This window comes from Hyla sarda, chromosome 2 (genome assembly GCF_029499605.1).
Source record: "Hyla sarda isolate aHylSar1 chromosome 2, aHylSar1.hap1, whole genome shotgun sequence".
Taxonomy (NCBI): domain Eukaryota; kingdom Metazoa; phylum Chordata; class Amphibia; order Anura; family Hylidae; genus Hyla; species Hyla sarda.
Window position 1 is genome coordinate 227,063,730 of NC_079190.1, and position 24,698 is coordinate 227,088,427.

The 24,698-nt window shown below is 46.4% G+C and overlaps 1 long non-coding RNA gene across 2 annotated transcripts in view; it reads right to left on the reverse strand.

Annotated features, from left to right (window-relative positions):
* Positions 1–9,853: 9,853 nt before the first annotated feature.
* Positions 9,854–24,698, reverse strand: part of LOC130355807 (uncharacterized) — a 32,641-nt gene continuing 17,796 nt past the window's right edge. For both annotated transcript variants that reach the window (XR_008888663.1, XR_008888662.1), the window contains exons 2-3: positions 17,651–17,714; positions 9,854–10,194 (exon numbers count right to left, since the gene is read on the reverse strand). This is a non-coding gene — a long non-coding RNA (uncharacterized LOC130355807). The remainder of the gene's footprint in view (positions 10,195–17,650; positions 17,715–24,698) is intronic.

Genomic DNA, 24,698 nt, shown 5'->3' on the forward strand with positions numbered 1-24,698 from the left:
CCAAGCGGAAGACGCATTTAAACGGCTCAAGTCTGCCTTTTCTTCTGCTCCCGTGCTCTCCAGACCTGACCCATCTAAACCCTTCCTATTGGAGGTTGATGCCTCCTCAGTGGGAGCTGGAGCGGTCCTTCTACAAAAAAATTCTTCCGGGCATGCTGTTACTTGTGGTTTTTTTTCTAGGACCTTCTCTCCGGCGGAGAGGAACTACTCCATCGGGGATCGAGAACTACTGGCCATTAAATTGGCACTTGAGGAATGGAGGCATCTGCTGGAGGGATCAAAATTTCCAGTTATCATTTACACCGATCACAAGAATCTCTCCTATCTCCAGTCTGCCCAACGGCTGAATCCTCGCCAGGCCAGGTGGTCGTTGTTCTTTGCCCGTTTTAACTTTGAAATTCATTTTCGCCCTGCCGACAAGAACATTAGGGCCGATGCTCTCTCTCGTTCCTCGGATGCCTCGGAAGTAGAGGTCTCTCCGCAACACATCATTCCTCCTGACTGTCTGATCTCCTCTTCTCCAGCCTCCATCAGGCAAACTCCTCCAGGGAAGACCTTCGTTTCTCCACGCCAACGTCTCGGGATTCTCAAATGGGGTCACTCCTCCCACCTCGCAGGCCATGCGGGCATCAAAAAGTCCTTGCAACTCATCTCTCGTTTCTATTGGTGGCCGACTCTGGAGACGGATGTTGTTGATTTTGTGCGGGCTTGTACTGTCTGTGCCCGGGATAAGACTCCTCGCCAGAAGCCTGCTGGTCTCCTTCATCCTCTGCCTGTCCCCGAACAGCCTTGGTCTCTGATTGGTATGGACTTTATTACAGACTTACCCCCATCCCGTGGCAACACTGTTGTTTGGGTGGTCGTTGATCGATTTTCCAAGATGGCACATTTTATTCCTCTTCCTGGTCTTCCTTCAGCGCCTCAGTTGGCAAAACAATTTTTTGTACACATTTTTCGTCTTCACGGTTTGCCCACGCAGATCGTCTCGGATAGAGGCGTCCAATTCGTGTCAAAATTCTGGAGGGCTCTCTGTAAACAACTCAAGATTAAATTAAACTTCTCTTCTGCTTATCATCCTCAATCCAATGGGCAAGTAGAAAGAATTAACCAGGTCCTGGGTGACTATTTACGGCATTTTGTTTCCTCCCGCCAGGATGACTGGGCAGATCTTCTACCATGGGCCGAATTCTCGTACAACTTCAGAGTCTCTGAATCTTCTGCTAAATCCCCATTTTTCGTGGTGTACGGCCGTCACCCTCTTCCCCCCCTCCCTACTCCCTTGCCCTCTGGTTTGCCCGCTGTGGATGAAGTGACTCGTGATCTTTCCACCATATGGAAAGAGACCCAAAATTCTCTTTTACAGGCTTCTTCTCGCATGAAAAAGTTTGCCGATAAGAAAAGAAGAGCTTCCCCCATTTTTGCTCCCGGAGACAAGGTATGGCTCTCCGCTAAATATGTCCGCTTCCGTGTCCCCAGTTACAAACTGGGACCACGCTATCTGGGTCCTTTCAAAATCTTGTGCCAAATTAATCCTGTCTCTTACAAACTTCTTCTTCCTCCTTCTCTTCGTATTCCCAATGCCTTTCATGTCTCTCTCCTTAAACCACTCATCATCAACCGTTTCTCTCCCAAACTTGTTTCTCCCACTCCTGTTTCCGGTTCTTCTGACATCTTCTCCGTGAAGGAGATACTGGCCTCCAAGACGGTCAGAGGGAAAAAAATTTTTTTGGTTGATTGGGAGGGCTGTGGTCCTGAAGAGAGATCCTGGGAACCTGAGGACAACATCCTAGACAAAAGTCTGGTCCTCAGGTTCTCAGGCTCCAAGAAGAGGGGGAGACCCAAGGGGGGGGGTACTGTTACGCCGAGCGCTCCGGGTTCCCGCTCCTCCCCGGAGCGCTCGCAACATCCTCGCTACTGCAGCGCCCCGGTCAGATCTACTGACCGGGTGCGCTGCGATACCGCCCCCAGCCGGGATGCGATTCGCGATGCGGGTGGCGCCCGCTCGCGATGCGCACCCCGGCTCCCGTACCTGACTCGCTCTCCGTCGGTCCTGTCCCGGCGCGCGCGGCCCCGCTCCCTAGGGCGCGCGCGCGCCAGGTCTCTGCGATTTAAAGGGCCACTGCGCCACTGATTGGCGCAGTTGGTCTAATTAGTGTGTTCACCTGTGCACTCCCTATGTATACCTCACTTCCCCTGCACTCCCTCGCCGGATCTTGTTGCCATTGTGCCAGTGAAAGCGTTTCCTAGTGTGTTCCTAGCCTGTGTTCCAGACCTCCTGCCGTTGCCCCTGACTACGATCCTTGCTGCCTGCCCCGACCTTCTGCTACGTCCGACCTTGCTCTTGTCTACTCCCTTGTACCGCGCCTATCTTCAGCAGTTAGAGAGGTTGAGCCGTTGCTAGTGGATACGACCTGGTTACTACCGCCGCTGCAAGACCATCCCGCTTTGCGGCGGGCTCTGGTGAATACCAGTAGTAACTTAGAACCGGTCCACTAGCACGGTCCACGCCAATCCCTCTCTGGCACAGAGGATCCACCTCCTGCCAGCCGAAGCGTGACAGAAAGCTCTTCATCTCTCATTTGATTCAACCAGGATGTAGAAACTGATCTGGTAGAATGAGCACTAAACCCTGAAGGGGGATTTAGATTTGCAGAAGTGTATGCTAGCTGGATGGATTGTTTTATCCACCTCGCCACAGTGCTAGGATCAGCTGCTCTACCCTTATTCAGCCCCTGGAATTGAAGTAACAACTTAGGCGATAGGCGCCAATCTTTGGACATCTCCAAATAATGAAGAAGACATCTCCTAACATCTAGACAATGGAATTCTTTTTCCTTGTCATTTTTAGAATTTTCACAGAAGGAAGGTAAAATCACAACTTGAGTTCTATGGAAGTCAGAGACCCTCTTGGGGAGAAAGGCTGGATCAGGAGACAATACCACTCTATCATTAAAGACAGACAAATAGGGCTGGTTAATAGAGAAACTAGTAATTTCCCCAACCCTCCTGGCAGACGTGACTGCCAAAAGAAACACAAGCTTAAAGGTAAGAATCTTTAAGGGAACCTCAACTAATGGCTCAAAGGGAGTTTTAGTGAGACTATTTAGGACAATATTTAAGTCCCAAGGTGGAACCAATGGTCTAACCACCGGAGACATCCTGACTGTTGCTGATAGAAATCTTTTAATCCAGGGATGTTCCGCTAGTTTATAATCAAAAAGAGCACTAAGTGCTGACACTTGAACTTTTAAAGTACTGGGTCTAAGCTTTTTATCTAGACCTGCTTGCAAAACATCTAATATTTTTGGGATGCCAGGAGTTTTAAGAACATCAATAGGGTTTTGCATGAATCTACCAAAGGCCTTCCAAGTTCTTAAATAAATTTGAGAAGTTAAATTTTTTCTGCTCGCCAACAGAGTAGTAATAACACGATCAGAAAGACCCCTTTGTTCTAAGATGCCCCGCTCAATTACCATGCCGTCAGATGCAGATTGGAGGTCTCGGCATGCATAACTGGACCTTGATGTAGAAGGTTCGGGGACTCTGGAAGCATCCAGGGATCTGACACTGACATCTTCCTCAACCAGGTGAACCATACCCTGCAGGGCCAGAATGGGGCAATGACCACTACTCTCGCCCTGTCCTCTATGATCTTCCTTAGGACTCTGGGAAGTAATCTGACCGGAGGGAAGGCATAAAGAAGTCCTCTGCACCAACTCTGTGAAAAAGCGTCTATCCCCAGGGGGTGATCCGCTGGTGACAGGGGAAAAAAAATCTTTTACTTTCCTGTTGGCCCTTGAGGCGAACAGATCTATGCGGGGAGTACCCCAACATTGACAGATCTGGAGAAAGATCCTCTGATCTAACTCCCAATCCCCTTGGTTCAGGCGATGTCTGCTGAGATAGTCCGCCACCTGATTTTGGGACCCCTTTAGATGAAGAGCAAACAAGGAGCTGAGATGCATCTCTGCCAGTCTGAAGATGTGATGACAAGTCCTCATGAGGGAAGGGGATCTGGTACCCCCCTGATGATTTAAGTAGGCAACTACTGTGGAATTGTCTGACAGAATTTTTAGGTCCTTTCCGCCAAGCAGAGGAACGGATTGAGAGATGGCGAACATGACTGCCTTCAATTCCCTTAGGTTCTGAGATTCCTTGGAAATCTCCTGACTCCATTGACCCTGAAGGATTAAGGATTCTCCGTGGGCTCCCCACCCCCAGGGGCTTGCGTCTGTAGTAAGGTAAAATTCGTTTTTTTTTTACCCAATAAATGCCCTTTTCTAGATTCACCGGATTTACCCACCAGAGAAGGGACCTCTTTATTTGGGCTGAAGGGGTCATGTAAGTGTCTAATGAATCGGAGACTAAGTGCCACTGGCTCAGGATTTGTCCCTGTAGCCTCCTTGAATGGTACTGAGCCCATAAAACCGCTGGGATACACAAAGTTAACAGGCCCAGGACAGACATGGCCTCCCTTATGGGGAGCTCTTTTAGTTTCAGTAACTGAGACACTTTCTCCCTAACCAAAATCACCTTGGATTGGGGAAGAAAGGAGATTTGACGGGTGGAATCCAGGCCTATTCCCAGGAATGTGCATACCTGAGAAGGGACTAGGTGGGATTTGTCTAGATTCACTTCCCACCCTAGGTTCAACAGAATTTTTTGAGTCTGAAGAACCTGCCGAATCAAGAGCTCCTCCGAGTCTGTCACGCCCCCTCCTGTAGGCTTGCATTGAGGGGTGGAGCATGACGTCACACGGGGGCGGAGGCGTGACATCACACGCCGCCGGCCCTGTGGTCGCCGGTAATCAGATCCGGGGACTGATTACAAACGGGGTGCGGCGTGCAAGATCACGGGGGTCCCCAGTGGCGGGACTCCCGCAATCAGGCATCTTATCCCCTATCCTTTGGATAGGGGATAAGATGTCTAAGCACCGGAGAACTCCTTTAACCTTCTGGTACCAGTTGACTTACAAAAAAAATGTTTTTCCACCAGAGTACCCCTTTAAGTTTTTTTTATTCCTATTTTGGTCTGATATCTCCTTTAGGGTAGGGTCACACAGAGTGCATTTGAGCGTATTTGATGCTACGGATGCGTTTGCAGCAGTCAGCCACGGCAGAGCGAGCTCCCTGCTGCAGTAGCTCTGCGCGTTTGCTCGTAACTGCTGGTGGGAAATCCACAGATACAGGTGGACACACAGAGCTAAGGCAGCAGCAGCAAGTACCTCGCTTTGCCATTGCTCTGACTGCCAGCAGCACATCTGCAGCGTCAAATACACTGCGGATACAGTGGGGATCAAAAGTTTGGGCACCCCAGGTTAAAATTTGTATTAATGTGCATAAAGAAGCAAAGGAAAGATGGAAAAATCTCCAAAAGGCATCAAATTACAGATTAGACATTCTTATAATTAGTGTTGAGCGGCATAGGCCATATTCGAATTCGCGAATATATGGACGAATATTCGTCATATATTCACGAATATTCGCATATTCGTAATATCCTCATTTTATTTTCGCATAAGCGAAAATTCGCGGATGCAAAAATTAACATATGCGGAAATTAGCATATATAAAATTAGTATAAGCGAATATTCGCATATGCGAAAATTAGCATATGCAAATTTCGCATATGCGAAAATTCGCACGCACAGTAGTATTAGAGCCTAATCTTTACACCACACAAGCTGGAAGCAGAGAGGGATGATCACTGTGATGTGTACTGTGAAAAAAAAAAAAAAAAATACGAATATTCGTAATTACGAATATATAGTGCTATATTCGCGAATATTCGCGAATTCGCGAATATGCGATATTCGCGAATAAAATTTGCATTGCGAATATTCGTGAGCAACACTACTTATAATATGTCAACAAAAGTTAGATTTTATTTCCATCATTTACACTTTCAAAATAACAGAAAACTAAAAAATGGCGTCTGCAAAAGTTTGGGCACCCTGCAGAATTTATAGCATGCACTGCCCCCTTTGCAAAGCTGAGACCTGCCAGTGTCATGGATTGTTCTCAATCATCATCTGGGAAGACCAGGTGATGTAAATCTCAAAGGTTTTAAATGCCCAGACTCATCTGACCTTGCCCCAACAATCAGCCCCATGGGTTCTTCTAAGCAGTTATCTAGAAATCTGAAACTGAAAATAGTTGACGCTCACAAAGCTGGAGAAGGCTATAAGAAGATAGCAAAATGTTTTCAGATGTCAATATCCTCTGTTCGGAATGTAATTAAGAAATGGCAGTCATCAAGAACAGTGGAAGTTAAAAGGAAGATCTGGAAGACCAAGAAAAATATCAGACAGAACAGCTCGCAGGATTGTGAAAAAAACAATTCAAAATGCACGTTTGACTGCACAATCGCTCCAGAAAGATGAGGTTAAAATTGATCTTTTTGGCCGGAATGAGCAAAGGTACGTTTGGAGAAGAAGGAGAACAGAATTTAATGAAAAAGAACCTCTGTCCAACTGTTAAGCATGGGGTGGATCAATCATGCTTTGGGGTTGCATTGCAGCCAGTGGCACAGGGTCTCACGAGTAGAAGGAAAAATTGATTCAATAAAATTTCAGCAAATTTTGGATGCTAACTTGATGCCATCTGTGAAAAAGCTGAAGTTAAAGAGAGGATGGCTTCTACAAATGGATAATGATCCTAAACACACCTCAAAATCCACGGGGGATTACATCAAGAGGCGTAAACTGAAGGTTTTGCCATGGCCTTCACAATCTCCTGACCTCAACATAATTGAAAATCTATGGATAGACCTTAAAAGAGCAGTGCGTGACAGACAGCCCAGAAATGTCAAAGAACTGGAAGACCTTTTTAAGGAAGAATGGGCAAAGATACCTCAAACAAGAATTGAAAGACTCTTGGCTGGCTACAAAAAGGGTTTGTAAAAGGGTTTGTAAAAAAGCTGTGATACTTGCTAAAGGGGGCAGTACAAGATATTAACTTTGCAGGGTGCCCAAACTTTTGCAGACACCATTTTTTTGTTTTCTGTTATTTTGAAAGTGTAAATGATAAAAATAAAATCTAACTTTTGTCGACATATTATAAGAATGTCTAATCTGTAATTTGATGCCTTTTGGAGATTTTTCCATCTTTCCTTGGCTTCTTTATGCACATTAATACAAATTTTTACCTGGGGTGCCCAAACTTTTGATCCCCACTGTACGCCCCTGTCTGACCCTACACTTAAAATGTTTATTATTTTATAGGCAGGCCTAAGTCATGCTGCTGGAAGACCTTTTTAAGTCAATGGAAAACAGATTCTGCAGAAGGGCATATAGCAGAATCTGTTTTTAGCATAATCTTAACATATATATAATGTGTAAAGTCTATAGACCCTTTCACTTTTTTATAATTTATGTTGTGCCTTGTGCTAAAAAGAGGGGTGCATGGCTTAGCGCTGAACATGAGTGGACGCACCGAGCTGTAGCTCCCGATCCAAACCTGTGCCCGGTAGTCTCCTGCCCTTTATCCTGGCTCACCTTTCCCCCTGGACACGATCCAAACCCCAGGAAATGCCTCCTAAGTTGATTCCGGCCGCAATAAAAAGGGAGGTGCAGCCGCAGACCGGCTCCGTGAAATTGCCCACGATCCGAGCCAAGATGGTGCCCGCGCCTCACAGGCTTCAGCGAGGGGCCTGCAAGCCTCTTCCCCACCGCAGCAGGCAGACCGGAGAGACATGGAAACAGGAGCCGAACCATCACTGAGCAGCTGCTGGTGGCTAGTAACTCCTGCCAGACCACCCTGACAGGTAAGATCGAGGAGGTGAAGGTGGATGTAGGCCTCCTGAGGCAAGATATGCAGGTATTGCGGGAGAGAGTCACGCACACTGAGGGGAGGATTTCCACCGTAGAGAATACCCTAGCCCTGGTTCCTGCCTCTATTACACACCTAGAATCCCAGCTGAAACTTTGAAAACAAAAAACAGATGGCCTGGAAAATAGGTTCGGACAGAAAAATATCCGCATTATTGGCATGCCTGAGAGGTCTGAGGGCTCTATGCCTAGCACTTTTGTGGAACAATGGCTCAAGGACACTTTTCCTGATGCTACATACTCTGTTGCCATTTCTGTGGAAAGGGCACATAGGGTCCCTGCCAAACCTCCTCCACCTGGTGGCCCCCCCCCCCCCCCCATCACGCCCTCTACCAGCCTGCATCTTAAATTGCAATGATTAAGACCTCATTCTCAGTTTGCCATGGAGGGCTCAAGACATCACCTACAATAATGCCAAAGTCTCCATTTTTCCTGATTTTTCGGCTGACCTGCAACACCACAGAGCCACGTTTGTTGGAGTAAAGCAGAGGTTATGAGATTTGGGGATTGCTTATTCCATGGCATACCCGGCCAGGCTGCGTATTTTGGATGGTGATCAGACTCTATTCTTCACCAACCCTGGAGAGGCACCTGACTGGCTGCAACACCAGCGTGGAGCACCTCGATGCTGACCATCTTTGCTGTGCTTACTAACTGCTCCGTGTTGATTCTCGACATTGCCTTCATTTATCACCTGCCAGTCGTGCCAATTCCCCTATCCATCCTCACGGTTGATGCCCTGGACTTCTGTCTGGTGTGTGGCCCCCCTTTTTTTCTCCTTATGTGTGCCCCCTCCCTCTTTTCCCCCAATCCCCCACTCCTTACTCTCCCCTTTTGGTGGTATCTCCTCCCCTGTATGTGTTGTTTTGACCGCCTTGTTTTCTCTTATCCTCTCTGGGACCTCTCTCTTCCCGCTTTGGTGAGCCATCACTTTAAAGGGGAACTCTGGTGGAAAAAAATGTTTTCAAATCAACTGATGCCAGAAAGTTAAACTGATTTGTAAATGTATTCTATATAAAAATCCTAACCCTTTTAGTACTTATCAGCTGCTGTATACTACAGATAAATTTGTCTGTTTTATACAGCAGCTAATAGGTACTGGAAGGATTAAGATTTTTTAATAGAAGTAATTTTTTTTTTTTTTACAAATCTGTTTAACTTTCTGGCACCAGTTGATTTGAAAACATTTGTTTTCTACTTGTTTCCACTGGAGTTCCCTTTTAAGGAACCAGCACGGGTTCTCCTGTATGGCCCAGAGCTGAATAGGTGCCTTATTATTCTTTTGCACCTTACTGTGGACTGATATGTTTGTGTTTATCTGTTAGTTTACAACTGTTTGCCTCTGTATGGCCTTCAACTCGGTATTGAAATATGGATGCTATGCTGACTGCTTACCCTTGCTCATCCCACTTTTCTTGTGTGAGATGATGTATGTTCTCTCAATCTCCTTTATAATGCATTTACTTGTGTGGGTATATGGCTAATATAAAGTTGTTGTCCTGGAATATTAGAAGGATGGAATCTACCAAAAAGAGGGTGCTGATTTTCTTTCAAATACGGAGGCTTTCAGTCCCTGACACACGCCGGGCAGGGACCGAGGTGACTGCTTATATCTATCAGCAGGCACCCCGTGCAAATGAATTCAGACCGGTGATTTGAGGTGATTCCTGGTTATATGGGTCGCCGTTGACCCAGAAAATAAGGGGGATCGGGGTTGTCCAAGACACCCACGATCCCCCCTGAAGGGATAGGAGTGAGGTGGCAGGGGTGCCACCCCTCCTATCCCTGCTATTGGTCGTTCAGAAGCGATAACCAATAGCAGGTTGGGGGGCGGGCGGTCAAAGTTCGGTTCCCCCGCTCTGCCCACCCACTGTAGTCCGGACAGAGCGGGGGAACTGATGGTGACCGGCAGCAGATTTTCTTGAGGGACAAGTAGATTGTGTTCCGCTTTAGTCCCTTGGACGAGTAGTTTTTTTTTTTCATTTCCACACCCCTGTACCTACATGAATAACTATATCCAGACCATTTTGAACATTTTAAAACTTTATATTTTTATTTTTACACTAGGCAAAAATATATAAAATTTGCTGTACAAGCACATTTCTGCATATCAATGCAGCATTACAGTACGATCACTGTATATTGCACTAGATGACGTGCTTGTTGTTGCTTCAGTCATGCAAAACTGGCATCTCCACAGCAAAGCCACAAGTGAAGTACATGTAGCTACAGTCACGGCCTACAGTCCCGGGAGGGCCGCCACAGCAATAACCCAGCTTCTTCTTCCTCTGTAAGGCAGGGTTACCTCTCTGAATAAAATCGCAAACACGTCAGAATCCGTTGAGTCCGTTGAGTGAGTCTAATACCTGTAAGACAAAAGTTGAGGAATTTTACTTGCAGACATTGTACAATCACAGGGGGATAGCAGTAAAAGTGATTATAGTGAAGGGACATTTTGCCCCCAGGGATGATGAAGATATAAAGTCCCCACCCGCTCTGCAAGTAGTCACCTGGGCAGGGACTTATACTTACCAGTAGGGATGTCCCGATACTGGTATCGGTACCGATACTGGACATTTGCACGAGTACTTGTACTCGTGCAAATGTCCCTGATACCTAATCCGATACCACGGTATCATTGTGGTGTGGTAAGCTGCCTGCACTCACCACTCCCAAGCTATGTAGTGCGCTCAGCCGCTGAGCACACATCATAGCTAGGACCCACATTAACCCTTTAGACACCGCGATCAAAGTTGATCGAGGCGTCTAAAAGTCCTGAGATGTACTGCCGGTTAGCTCAGGGATCAGCTGTGAAGACGGCCGGAGGTCCCTTACCCTGCTCCGTGCGTCCGATCGTCAATCCATTACTGCTGCCAGCCATTGCAGGCATTAGTAAAAGAGCGCCGATAATACTGATCACTGCTATGCTATGGCATATCATTGATCAGTGCATGCAATCTACAGATTGCATGGACTATAAAATGTGAAAAAAAAAATTGTTAAAAATTATAAATGTGAATTAACCCCTCCCAATAAAAAATTGGAATCACCCACCTTTTCAAAATAGTTTAGATAAAATAAAAAATATATTTTTAATGTAAAAAAAACCCTTTATTTTATTAGAAAAAAAACCCCAAACTTTTTCCCATTAAGGTTACGTCACATGGGCGGATCCACAGCATATTTTACAATGCGGATCCTCCACTGAATTACCGCTACATGGTGCTTTTAGATGTGCCTGCTTGGAGAGCCGCTGTAAATTTTTCCTTCATGTCCTGTATGTCTGACCTTGTTTTTTGATGCCACAATAAAGATTTCTACACCTTATCTGGAGGGTGAGTGCTACGTTACCTACTTCTATTTAACACCGTATTATTTGCTTATCTCTACGTGGGCACCACAGTCCCTCCGGAGTATCCATCTCTCTCACAAGGCCAATATAAGAAGGGTTTACCTAGTGCCGGACTCTCTGTCTCTGCATAACTGTATTACACTACGCATGCATGCTGCAACTTGCACATCGCAGTGTGTCTGCTCATATCGTTGTACTGATGCTTTGAGCAGGCACATCTAAAGGCACCACATAGCAGTGCTTCAGAAGTGGATCCACAGTGTAAAATATGCTGTGGATCCGCCCTGGTGAACGTACCATAAAGGAAAAAAAGAAACCCTGTCAAATGACATTGAAACAAGTATCGGTAATTGGTATCAGCGAGCACTTAACCCCTTAACGACGAAGGACGTAAATGTACGTCTTGGTGAGGTGCTACTTAACGCACCAGGACGTACATTTACGTCCAAAGCATAACCGCGGGCATCGGAGCGATGCCCGAATCATGCGCGGCAGGTCCTGGCTGTTGATCGCAGCCAGGGACCCGCCGGTAATGGCGGACATCCGCGATCCGACATTAACCCCTCAGATTTGTCCGACATTAACCCCTCAGATTTGCATCTGCAGCATCGCGGTCACTTAAATGGATGATCGGATCGCCCGCAGCGCTTCCGCGGAGATCCGATCATCCAGCATCATCCGGAGGTCCCATCACCTGCCCCCGCTGCCTTCTGGGAGTCTTCTGCTCTGATCTGCCTTCCCGCAGACCATCAGAAGCAGAAGTTCACAGAAAATGCTGATCAGTGCTATGTCCTATACATAGCACTGAACAGGATTAGCAATCAAATGATTGCTATAAATAGTCCCCTATGGGGACTATTGAAGTGTAAAAAGAAAAGTAAAACAATAAAGTAAAAAAAATTTGAAAAACCCCCTCCCCAATAAAAACGTAAATTGTCCCATTTTCCCTATTTCACCCCCAAAAAGTGTTAAAAAATATTTTATATACATATTTGGTATCGTCGTGTGCGTAAATATCTGAAATATTAAAATAAAATGTTAATGATACCGTACGGTGAACGGCGTGAACGTAAAAAAAAAAGAAAAAAGTCCAAAATAGCTGGCTTTTTTATAACATTTTATTCCAAACAAAATTAATAAAAAATGTATTAAAAGTTTTATATAAGCAAACATGGTATCAATAAAAAGTACAGATCACGGCGCAAAAAATGAGCCCTCATACTGCCGTTTATACGGAAATATGAAAAAGTTATAATTTCCCCACACAAATAGTATTTTTTTGGTTGCGCCATACATTTTATGGTAAAGTGAGTGATGGCATTACAACGGACAACTGGTCGCGCAAAAAACAAGCCCTCATACTAGTCTTTGGATGAAAATATAAAAGAGTTATGATTTTTTGAAGGCGAGAAGGAAAAGACGAAAACGTAAAAATAAAATTGTCTGCGTCCTTAAGGCCCAAATGGGCTGCGTCCTTAAAGAGGTTCTCCGGTGCTTACACATCTTATCCCCTATCCAAAGGATAGGGGATAAGATGCCTGATCCCGGGAGTCCCGCCGCTGGGGACTCCCAGGATCTTGCACGCGGCACCCCGTTTGTAATCAGTCCCCGGAGCGTGTTCGCTTCGGGTCTGATTACGGACGACCACAGGGCCGGTGGCGTGTGACGTCACGCCTCCGCCCCTGTGTGACGTCACGCTCCGCCCCTCAATGCAAGCCTACGGGATGGGGGCGTGATAGCTATCATGCCCCCTCCCGTAGGCTTGCATTGAGGGGCGGAGCGTGACGTCACACGGGGGCGGAGACTTGACGTCACACGCCGCCGCCCCGGTGGTCGTCCGTAATCAGACCCAGAGCAAACACGTTCCGGGGCTGATTACAAACGGGTGCCGTGTGCAAGATCCCGGGGGTCCCCAGCGGCGGGACTCCCGGGATCAGGTATCTTATCCCCTATCCTTTGGATAAGGGATAAGATGTGTAAACACCGGAGAACCCCTTTAAGGGGTTAAACGGGCTATCCACGATAAGGTGATTTTAGTAAGTACCTGGCAGACAGTAATGGACATGCTTAGGAAGGCTCTGCGCTTGTCTTGGGGCTAAATGGCTATGTTGTGAGATTACCATAACACTGTGGCTAGCTTTTTGTGAACTGGTATTTCCTGTTTGAGTTTTCTTCTTTTGCCTACAAATCCCATAATTCCATTTTCCTCCCTCCTACACATCAGCCACCCCACCCACTGAAACATAAATGAGCTGCATCCATTCAAAAGACCTGTGATTTCAATCAGGGTGCCTACAGCTGTTACATTAGTTGCAGATTGATCTCTCTCCCACCAAGTGATCGCTCCACCCATTGAAGCAGACAGGCTCCTTGTCATCAGCTGACTAGTGAGTCAGGTCTCGGCCGCATTGCAACCAGGGAAAAATCTGAGACAACACACGCTGGAATACCCCTTTAAGAAAAAGTATTGGTTCTCGTACTCTGTCTTAAAAAAAAATGGTATCAGGACCTCACTACTTACCAGCATCCGTCGCTTTGGATGTGGCCCTGTCGGCTTGATTGAGGCATCACTCTGCTCCCTAAGCAGATGGAGCAGAGCGGTGATGCGTCAATCAAGTCATCCACGGATATGTTCACCATCCCTGGGGGGCAAAAATGTCCCCCGGGGATGGTGAGGATACAGTTTACCATATACAATGAGTTGCCAAGCGTTACATATGGTAAGATGTAATGATTGGTTCCCTTTAATGACTGAGACTTGCGTTATTTGTGGGGCAAAATTTTATACAAAAATGTTTGCAACTTTTTTGGGGTTCTGTTTTTATGTAGTACACTTTATGGTTAAAATGACACATTGGGGGAGATTTATCAAAATCTGTGCAGAGGAAAACTTGACCAGTTGCCCATAGCAACCAATCAGATTGCTTCTTTCATTTTTTTTAAAAGGCTTCTGAAAAATGAAAGAAGTGATCTGATTGGTTGTTATGGACAACTAGTCATTTTTTCCTCTGCACAGGTTTTGATAAATCTCCCCCATTATCTTTATTTTGTAGGTTCATATGATTATAATGATTTCCAATTAATATAGGTGTTATTTTGTTTTACTACTTTTAAAAAAAGAAGAAAATTAGTAAGCTTAAAATTGTCCTCATCTGCCCCATGTAACACTTTTTATTTTCCCGTATACAGGGATGTATACAGGGATGTAAGACATTTTTTTACACCGTGATTTGCAGTTTTTATTGGTACCATTTTTTGATGGGTCTTTTTGATCCTTTTTATTTATTATTTTCTGCTATAGGAAATGACCAAAAATCTGCAATTCTGGCCTTTTTATTTTTATTTTTTTACACCAGTTTCATTAACATTATATTTTATTGGTTCGGACATTTACACATGCAGCAATACAGAATACAGTGACCCCCCGACATACGATCATTTCCTGATCACATAAACGGCTATCACATAAACGGCCATCGCATAAACGGCTATCCGGCAGCGCAGATTGCTACAGCTGCCGCCGGTTAGCAGTTTACGGTGCCCCGTGTGCTGGGGTGATGGTCTCTTACCTGTCCTTGGGGCTCCCCCTGCATCGCCGGCGCTCTCCTTCGTCGTCATCACGTCGTCGCGCACGCCGTCCCATCATCCAACAGGAGTGGCGTGTGTAGTGACGTGATGGCGGCGACGGAGAGCAAGGATCCCGGGGAAGCAGAGACCTTCCCGGAGCGGCGGGGACACCCCGGGGACGCGGCGACAGCGATTGAGGGCGACATCTAGGGCAGCGGTGACGAGCGGTGACGGTCCGGAGCGGCGGGGACATGAGAGTATAACTTCCTATTCTTTTCATTGCACGGATCCCTCAACATACGATGGTTTCAACAAACGATGGTCCATTTGGAACAGATTACCATCGTATGTTGAGGGATCACTGTGTGTTTATATTCATTATTTTATTTGAAAAAATTAGAAAAAGGCGTGATGTAACCTTTTATGAGCGAAAGAGGTTATTTACATTTTCATTACTTTTTCCACTATATTTTGTCCCCATAAAGAACTATTACATGCCATCGGCATAGCATTGATCAGTTTTATCGGCACTCCACTCGTACAGGCTGTATTCTTGGGGAGCCGAATAGACGGCACAGAGAGTACATCCGGCAGTCATCTCAGCTGATCGGGACCCTGTGATTACCCCATGGAGGTCCTGATCAGCCCCCCTGAACCTAGTGCCACCAGTTATTTTGACATATAGATCCTGTGATCATCTTTGGTTGTAGTATATCTAAAGCAGTGGTCTTCAACCTGTGGACCTCCAGATGTTGCAAAACTAGGGATCGACCGATATCGTTTTTTTAGGGCCGATACCGATAATCGGTGTAGGTTAGGGTCGATAGCCGATAACTTATACCGATATTCCGGTATAAGTTATCGGCTATTTATCCCCCCGCGATACCGCTGCAGATCATTGATTTAAAGCGGGCGCTTTAAATCAATGCACTGCAGCGGCTTTTGCGGTGCCATAGACCGCCGCCGCCACCCACTTCTCTCCCCCTGCCTGTCCGGGGGTCCTGAGACCTATCACCGCCACCGCTCCCCCCGACCCGTCGCACTGCAACCGCCCCGCCGCACTGCACCGCGACCGCCCCCTGACCGGCCCCGGCCCCATTGCCTCCCCCATCCCCGGTTTTATAATTACCTGTTCCCAGGGTCCACTCTACATCTGGCTCCGGTGGCGTCCTCCTGAACTGTCACTGTGCGTACTGAAGGTGACGTCACGTCGCGCACGTCACTGTGCACATCGTAAGGCAGGACGCAGCAGGAGCAAGAAGAAGCGTGGGCCCCGGGAACAGGTTATTATAAAACTGGGGATGGGGGAGGCAATGGGGCCGGGGTGGGTCGGGGGTTCGCTCGCGGTGCGGGGCATTATCGGCAAGGTAATTGCCGATACCGATAATGCCCAAAATCGTGATTATCGGCTGATAATATCGGCCATACTGATAATCGGTCGATCCCTATGCAAAACTACAACTCCCAGCAAGCCCGGACAGCCAACAGCTGTCCGGGCATGCTGGGAGTTGTAGTTTTGCAACATCTGGAGGTCCACAGGTTGAAGATCACTGATCTAAAGGGTTATTGCTGGGCATTAGCATGATCACTACTGCTTGACATTAGTCCTGGTAGCTGTTAGCAGCAATTTCTCCTGCGCTCGCTTCAAAAACGGTTAACGTGACATGATGTAGATATAACATTTTGTATTAACGCATTCCTGCCCATAATGTAACTATTTATCATAGGATGGGAAAGGGTTAAAAAAGATCTGTCAACAATATATTCTATAAAGACAGCATATTTCAGCTTAGGTCCTCATGGCCATATTGGAATAGACATGTATACACAGTCAGCCTCAGCAGCTTCTTATATACTGTGTACATTCTTGTTACTGGACAGATGAGTGTATATCTGTATACAGGATCAGACATGTTGGCACCTTTCCTATTAAATCTATCCATACAGGGGAACGACTGGAGGCGTGACTCCGCCCCTCAAGGCAAATTACTCTTTCTTTCCAAATATTTTCTCTACTGTAAATGAGCTGCTGGGGCTGTCACTGACTCTGTAGTGTGCTTTGCCTGTTATGGCTAGTGCTACTACTCTCCATGTCGGGGAGCACAGTACCCATATGGTGTCATGTGACTATAGAGGAATGCAGGCTGCAGCAAAGCCTTTCTGTATTAGTTGTCAGGCGCCCCCTAGTGTCCGGCGCAGGTACTCCTCTCTATTTACCTGAATATAGAATAGGGAGTTTGCCGTCTAGTTGGAGGAACTGCGGCTTCTCCGGCGCTTCACTTCGCTGTTGTGCAGCTTCTCCCCGATCTTCCTTTCATGGCCGGCGGGTACGGGCCGGTTCCCATTCTGCTCGATCTCCCTTTTGGTTCTACCCTTCCCCCCAGCTCCGCAGCTGTAATCGCGCATGTTGTAGTACTCGTATTCGTCGTAGTGATTGAGCTCGAACACGACCAGACTCTCCACATCTGCAGACATGACGGCACGTACAGAACAGCCCGACAATAACAACCAGCAGCACCGCAGCTGACCCAGCTTGGAAACACACCGAACTGCACCACGATTGGCTGACAGCTTCTCAGTCTAGGGGCGGGGCATTCACCATGCGCTTTTTACCAATCAGGAGGCAGCCCTCCGGCCACACCCTCTGACTTGTAAACATGGAAGGCGATTGGCTCTTGTACTGACACCTGAAGTCCTGTCTGGACACATAGTGGGAGCTTTGCCTGGATACAGCTCCTATACTGGCAGAAGTAACATACGATCTATAGCAGACATGGCTATAAACTGTGCTGGTGTTCACACTGCGATTTTTGTCTTTATATCACAGTTTCCGTTATAGTACATTTAACCCCTTGGCGACGGAGGGGTTTCCAGTTTTTGCACTTTCGATTTTTGCTCCTTACCTTTTAACCCCTTAAGGACGCAGGGTTTTTCCGTTTTTTTGCACTTTCGTTTTTTCCTCCTTACCTTTAAAAAATCATAACACTTTCAATTTTGCAGCTTAAAATCCATATGATAGCTTATTTTTTCCGTCACCAATTCTACTTTGTAATGACATCAGTCATTTTATCAAAAAATCTACGGCGGAACAGGAAAAAAAATCATTGTGCGAAAAAATGTAAGAAAAAATGGCATTTTGTAACTTTTGGGGGCTTCTGTTTCTACACAGTACATTTTTCGGTAAAAATTACACCTTATCTTTATTCTGTAGGTCCATACGATTAAAATGATACCCTACTTATATAGGTTTGATTTTGTCGGACTTCTGGAAAAAATCATAACTACATGCAGGAAAATTAATACGTTTAAAATTGTCATCTTCTGACCCCTATAACTTTTTAATTTTTCCGCGTATGGGGCAGTATGAGGGCTCATTTTTTGCGCCGTGATCTGAAGTTTTTAGTGGTATAATTTATATATTGATTGGACTTTTTGATCACTTTTTATTAATTTTTTCATGATATAAAAAGTGACCAAAAATACGCTATTTTGGAATTTGGAATTTTTTTTTGCACAAACGCCATTGACCGTGCGGTTTAATTAACAATATATTTTTATAATTCAGACATTTCCGCACACGGCGATACCACATATGTTTTGTTTTATTTACACAGTTTTTTTTTTTATTGGGAAAAGGGGGTGATTCAAACTTTTATTAGGGAAGCGGGTAAAAGATATTTTTTCAATTTTTTTTCACTTTTTTTTGCAGTGTTATAGCTCCCATAGGGACCTATAACACTGCACACACTGATCTTTTACATTGATCACTGGTTTCTCATAGGAAACCACTGTTCGATGATTCTACCGCTTGATTGCTCATGCCTGGATCTCAGGCACTGAGCAGTCATTTGGCGATCGGACAGCGAGGTGGCAGGTAGGGGCCCTCCAGCTGTCCTGTAAGCTGTTCGGGATGCCGCGATTTCACCACGGCGATCCCGAACAGCTCCCTGAGCTAACCGGCAGTGCTTTACTTTCACTTTAGATGTGGCGTTCAACTTTGAACGCCACGTCTAAAGGGTTAATAGCGTCCGGCACCGCGATCAATGCAGCCCGCTATTAGTCACAGGTCCCGGCCGTTGTTAGAGCCCCGCGTTATAGACAGGGAGCGGGCTGAGGGCGTATAGGTACGCCCTCCGTCCCCAAGGAGTACATTTTCTACGCAAAAATGCAGGGTTTTTTCACCCCTTGTTAGGCTGGGTTCACACCATGTTTTTGCACTACAGTACCCATATACGTTTTCAAACCGTACAGAACCGTATTGAAAAACCATATGCATTGACTCTCCATTGAAAACTGTATGCCAAAAGATGCATCAGTTTTTGACAGTTTTATTCCCCTCCTGTACCCAAAACCGTAGCCTACCACAGTTTTTGGTTCGGGTAAAAAACCGTATTGAAACATTTACATTTTTCTTTAACATGGGATTCAATGGGAACCATACAAAACTGTATGTGCGTACAGTTCCATGGTTTTTCACTTTTGCACAGTTTTTTTCTTGGAATTGCAATCAAACAAGTGAAACTTTATTCATAATGGAATGAAAAGTGAAAAACGTATACGCTTTTTTTTTTTCTTAAAAAACGGATGCAAACGGACATAATTTTTTAAACTGTATAGTCAGATAGTGACTCCGGTCCCGTATCCGCTTTTCTGTCCACTTCAGGCTTTTGCACAAAAACTGCAGTGGCAGTTAAAAAAAAAACACTAGAAAAAAAAACCTGTGTGGAAACCTAGCCTAAAGTTGGGGTTCACAGAACGAAATCTCCGTAAGGAATTTTTGCTGGAGATGCTGCGGGTGGCACTAGGGCCGCGCAGACTGCATTGCCGTCCCCATAGACGGCAATGCACTTCTGAGCGGATCCACCAAAAGCCGTCTATAGGGATGGTAATGCAGTCCACGTGGTCCTAGCACCACCTTTGGGATCTCCAATGGCAATTTTGTCCTGAGTTTCCGCACTGTGAACCCTGGCCTAACTGTTTACATGTCTGTTTTTTTTATCTCCATATAAAGAACTGCACTTTTATTTTAAAATTTTATTTTATCATTATTCTTTGTTCTCCTATATTTTCTACGCTGTATTTGGCAGAAGGGTGCACATATGTCAGGTGGCACCTAGTCTGACCTAAAAGTAATGCCTACGTATTATAATGTGAGCAAAACTGGTTGTATATAAAAAAAAAAAAAACTGCGCTTTATAAATCTGGTGTTGGTGTCGAGCACACCTATAGATACATATAGGCGGGAATTGTCAAAAATTATGGAATGGTTTATGGGAATGGGAAATTATGGGAATAGTGGAACAGTTTCCCATAGCAACCAATCAGATTGCTTCTTTTATTTTAAAAAGGTCTCTGAAGCCATTTCATAGTTTTTTTTTCTTTTCTTCTCATTTCAGATCCGTGAATATAGGGGATTACTTCGGATTTGATGGACTACGGCAATGACCAGCATTCATTTTTTAATACAATAGTTAACGAGGGCTGTGGGAGAACGTTTTACAATAAACAATAATGTTATTTATCCCGCACGGTGAATGGCTAAAAAAAAAAAATGCAAGAAATGCTAATTATGGTCCAAAGCGTGGAATAAAAAAGATCGAAAGAGAGCCTGTATCGCAAAAATGGTACCAATAAAAAGTACAGCTCGTCCCACAGAAATAAGCCCTCACCCAATGGCGTTGGACAAAAAATTAAAAAGTGTTGGCAACACAAAAAAGGGGGGAAAAAAGATTTTGTTGTGAAAAGGAAAAATAAAAAGCTATATAAATTGGATATCTCTATAATTGTACCGACAGAATAAAGATACCGTATATACTCGAGTATAGGCCGAGTTTTTCAGCACGATTTTTCGTGCTGAAAACACCCCCCTCGGCTTATACTCGAGTGAACTCCCCCACCCGCAGTGGTCTTCAACCTGCGGACCTCCAGAGGTTTCAAAACTACAACTCCCAGCAAGCCCGGGCAGCCATCGGCTGTCCGGGCTTGCTGGGAGTTGTAGTTTTGAAACCTCCGGAGGTCCGCAGGTTGAAGACCACTGCGGCCTTCAACATCATCCAGCCCCCTCTCACCCCCTTTAGTTCTGAGTACTCACCTCCGCTCGGCGCTGGTCCGGTCCTGCAGGGCTGTCCGGTGAGGAGGTGGTCCGGTGAGGAGGTGGTCCGGGCTGCTATCTTCACCGGGGAGGCCTCTTCTAAGCGCTTCCGGCCCGGCCTCAGAATAGTCACGTTGCCTTGACAACGACGCAGATACGTCGCTGTCAAGGCAACGGCTCTATTCCGGGCCGGAAGCGCGGAGAAGAGGCGCCCCCGGTGAAGATAGCAGCCCGGACCACCTCCTCACCGGACCACCTCCTTACCGGACAGCCCTGCAGGACCGGACCAGCGCCGAGCGGAGGTGAGTACTCAGAACTAAAGGGGGTGAGAGGGGGCTGGATGATGTTGAAGGCCGCAGTGGTCTTCAACCTGCGGACCTCCGGAGGTTTCAAAACTACAACTCCCAGCAAGCCCGGACAGCCGATGGCTGCCCGGGCTTGCTGGGAGTTGTAGTTTTGAAACCTCTGGAGGTCCGCATGTTGAAGGCCGCAGTGGTCTTCAACCTGCGGACCTCCGGAGGTTTCAAAACTACAACTCCCAGCAAGCCCGGACAGCCGATGGCTGCCCGGGCTTGCTGGGAGTTGTAGTTTTGAAACCTCTGGAGGTCCGCATGTTGAAGGCCGCAGTGGTCTTCAACCTGCGGACCTCCGGAGGTTTCAAAACTACAACTCCCAGCAAGCCCGGACAGCCGATGGCTGCCCGGGCTTGCTGGGAGTTGTAGTTTTGAAACCTCTGGAGGTCCGCAGGTTGAAGACCACTGAGGGCGAATGATGAGAAGAGGATGATGAAGGGGGGGGGGGGGTGGGGATGATGAAGGGGGGGGGGGTGTGGGATGATTACAAGGGGATGATGAAGGGGGGATGTGTGGGATGATAAGGGGATGTGTGGGATGATGACAAGGGGATGATGAAGGGGGGATGTGTGGGATGATGACAAGGGGATGATGAAGGGGGGATGTGTGGGATGATGACAAGGGGATGATGAAGGGGGGATGTGTGGGATGATAAGGGGATGTGTGGGATGATGACAAGGGGATGATGAAGGGGGGATGTGTGGGATGATGACAAGGGGATGATGAAGGGGGGATGTGTGGGATGATAAGGGGATGATGAGGATGTTAATGACGGGTCTGGATGATGACAGGGGGGGATGAGGTATTTCCCACCCTAGGCTTATACTCGAGTCAATAACTTTTCCTGGGATTTTGGGTTGAAATTAGGGGTCTCGGCTTATACTCGGGTCGGCTTATACTCGAGTATATACGGTAACATAATTTTTAGCACACAGTAAACGCCTTTAAAAAAATATTTTAATAAAATAAAATTTTTCACAATATTTCGGTGTTTTTCTCAAAAAATGCAGCATGTATTAACAAAGATTTACCACTAATATTAACCCCTTCAGGACCAAGACCATTTTGGCTTTAAGGACCAGAGCGTTTTTTGAACATCTGACCACTGTCACTTTAAACCAGTGGCGTTGCGACCCGGGTGCGGGGGGTGCGGCCCGCACCGGGTGACACCAACCTAATGGGGTGACACCAAGACGCTCCGGAGCACCCCCCCCCCATCTGTGCCCGACCGACCTCCCATCCGTCAGCACCCCCCCCCCCCCCGCGCTGTGTGTGCGGTGCGCCCGTCCGTCAGCAAACCCCCTCTTTCAACATCACTGTGCGCCCGACCGTCATCACACCCCTCACCTTCACCAGCACTGTGCCCGTCCTCCGCTCCCACGTCTGCGCCGGCCTGACGTCACACCGCATGGCCGCGCAGAAGGACGTGAGTTACGTCACTCGCACGGCGCCCGGTGAGAAGGATCGCTGCGCTGTATGGGTGAGTGTGTATGTCTGTCTCTCTGTCTGTCTCTATCTATGCTTGTGTGTGACTGTGTGTATGTGACTGTGTGTGTTTGTGTGACTCTCTGAGTGTGTGTGTGACTCTGTGTGTGTGTGTTTGTGCGACTCTGTGTGTGTGTGACTGTGAGTGTGTCTCTCTGACTGTGTGTGTGTGTGTTTGTCTCTCTGTGTTGTATGTGTTTTTTTTTTTTTTGTGTGTGTGTGTGTGTGGGGGGGGGGGGGGGGGGGGTATAACCAGCGATCTATTGTGGGGAGAATTTGACCCATTGTGGGGAACCTGCAAGGGAACCTGCGGCCTAATGTGGGGAAACTACTACCAAATGTGCGGAGTCTATTCTACCTAATGTGGGGAGTCTATGCTACCTAATGTGGGGAATCTGTGCTACCAAATGTGGGAAGTCTATGCTACCTTATGTGGGGAATCTGTGCTACCTAATGTGGAGAAATTGCTACCTAATGTGGGGAAATTGCTACCTAATGTGGGGTAACTGGTACCTACCTAATGTGGGGGAACTGGTACCAAATGTGGGGAATCTATGCTGCCTAATGTGGGGAATAGATGCTACCTAATGTGGGGAAACTGTGACCTACCTAATGTGGGGGGCACTGCTGCCTACCTAATGCTCCCCCCCCGGCAGTAGCACCCTCATCATCCACCAGCAACACCCCCCCCCCCCAGCAGCACCTCCATCAACATATCCTGATGGTGGATGATGGAGGTGCTCCTGCCAGGAGGATGATCCTGGCGATGGATGATGGGGGTGATACTGCCAGGGGGGATGGCCAGTAGCACCCTCATCATCCTCCAGCAACACCCCCCCAGTAGTAGCACCCCCATCATCCAATAGCAACACCACCAATACCCCCCTCCCGTGGTAATAGCATCAGCTAACGGATGTTGAGGGGTGTTACTTTGGTTGTGGTATTATATTCAGAGGGGGCAGTGTATGGCAACGTTATATTCAGAGGGCGCAGTTTGTGGTAGTATTATATTCAGAGGGTATAGTGTGTGGCGGTATTATATTCAGGGGTACAGTATGTGGCAGATTTATATTCAGAGGGTACAGTATGTGTTGGTATTATATTCAGAATGTACAATGTGTGGTAGTATTATATTCAGTGGGTACAGTGTGTGGCGGTATTATATTCAGGGGTACAGTATGTGGCAGATTTATATTCAGAGGGTACAGTATGTGTTGGTATTATATTCAGAATGTACAATGTGTGGTAGTATTATATTCAGTGGGTACAGTGTGTGGTGATATTATATTCAGGGGTACAGTATGTGGCAGATTTATATTCAGAGTGTAGAGTATGTGTTGGTATTATATTCAGAATGTACAGTGTGTGGTAGTATTATATTCAGTGGGTACAGTGTGTGGCGGTATATTCAGGGGTACAGTATGTGGCAGATTTATATTCAGAGTGTACAGTATGTGTTGGTATTATATTCAGAATGTACAGTATGTGGTAGTATTATATTCAGTGGGTACAGTGTGTGGCGGTATTATATTCAGGGGTACAGTATGTGGCAGATTTATATTCAGAGTGTACAGTATGTGTTGGTATTATATTCAGAATGTACAGTGTGTGGTAGTATTATATTCAGTGGGTACAGTGTGTGGCGGTATATTCAGGGGTACAGTATGTGGCAGATTTATATTCAGAGTGTACAGTATGTGTTGGTATTATATTCAGAATGTACAGTGTGTGGTAGTATTATATTCAGTGGGTATGGTGTATGGAAGGTTTATAATCAAAGAGTATAGTGTATAGTAGTATTATATTTAGAGGATACAGTGTCTGTCAGGTTTATAATAATTATTGTTTTCATATTGAGGATGAGAATGCGCTGACATAGTGAGGAGACGTCTGGGCGTCACATTCTGCAGAGAGAAGTTTTAGCTGGACCAGGCGGTATGTACCATCTGAATTAGATAAGGGAAGACTATAGAGAAGACGTCACCTGTAGTCACTGATATCATTGTGTATTCTCCTCACTAT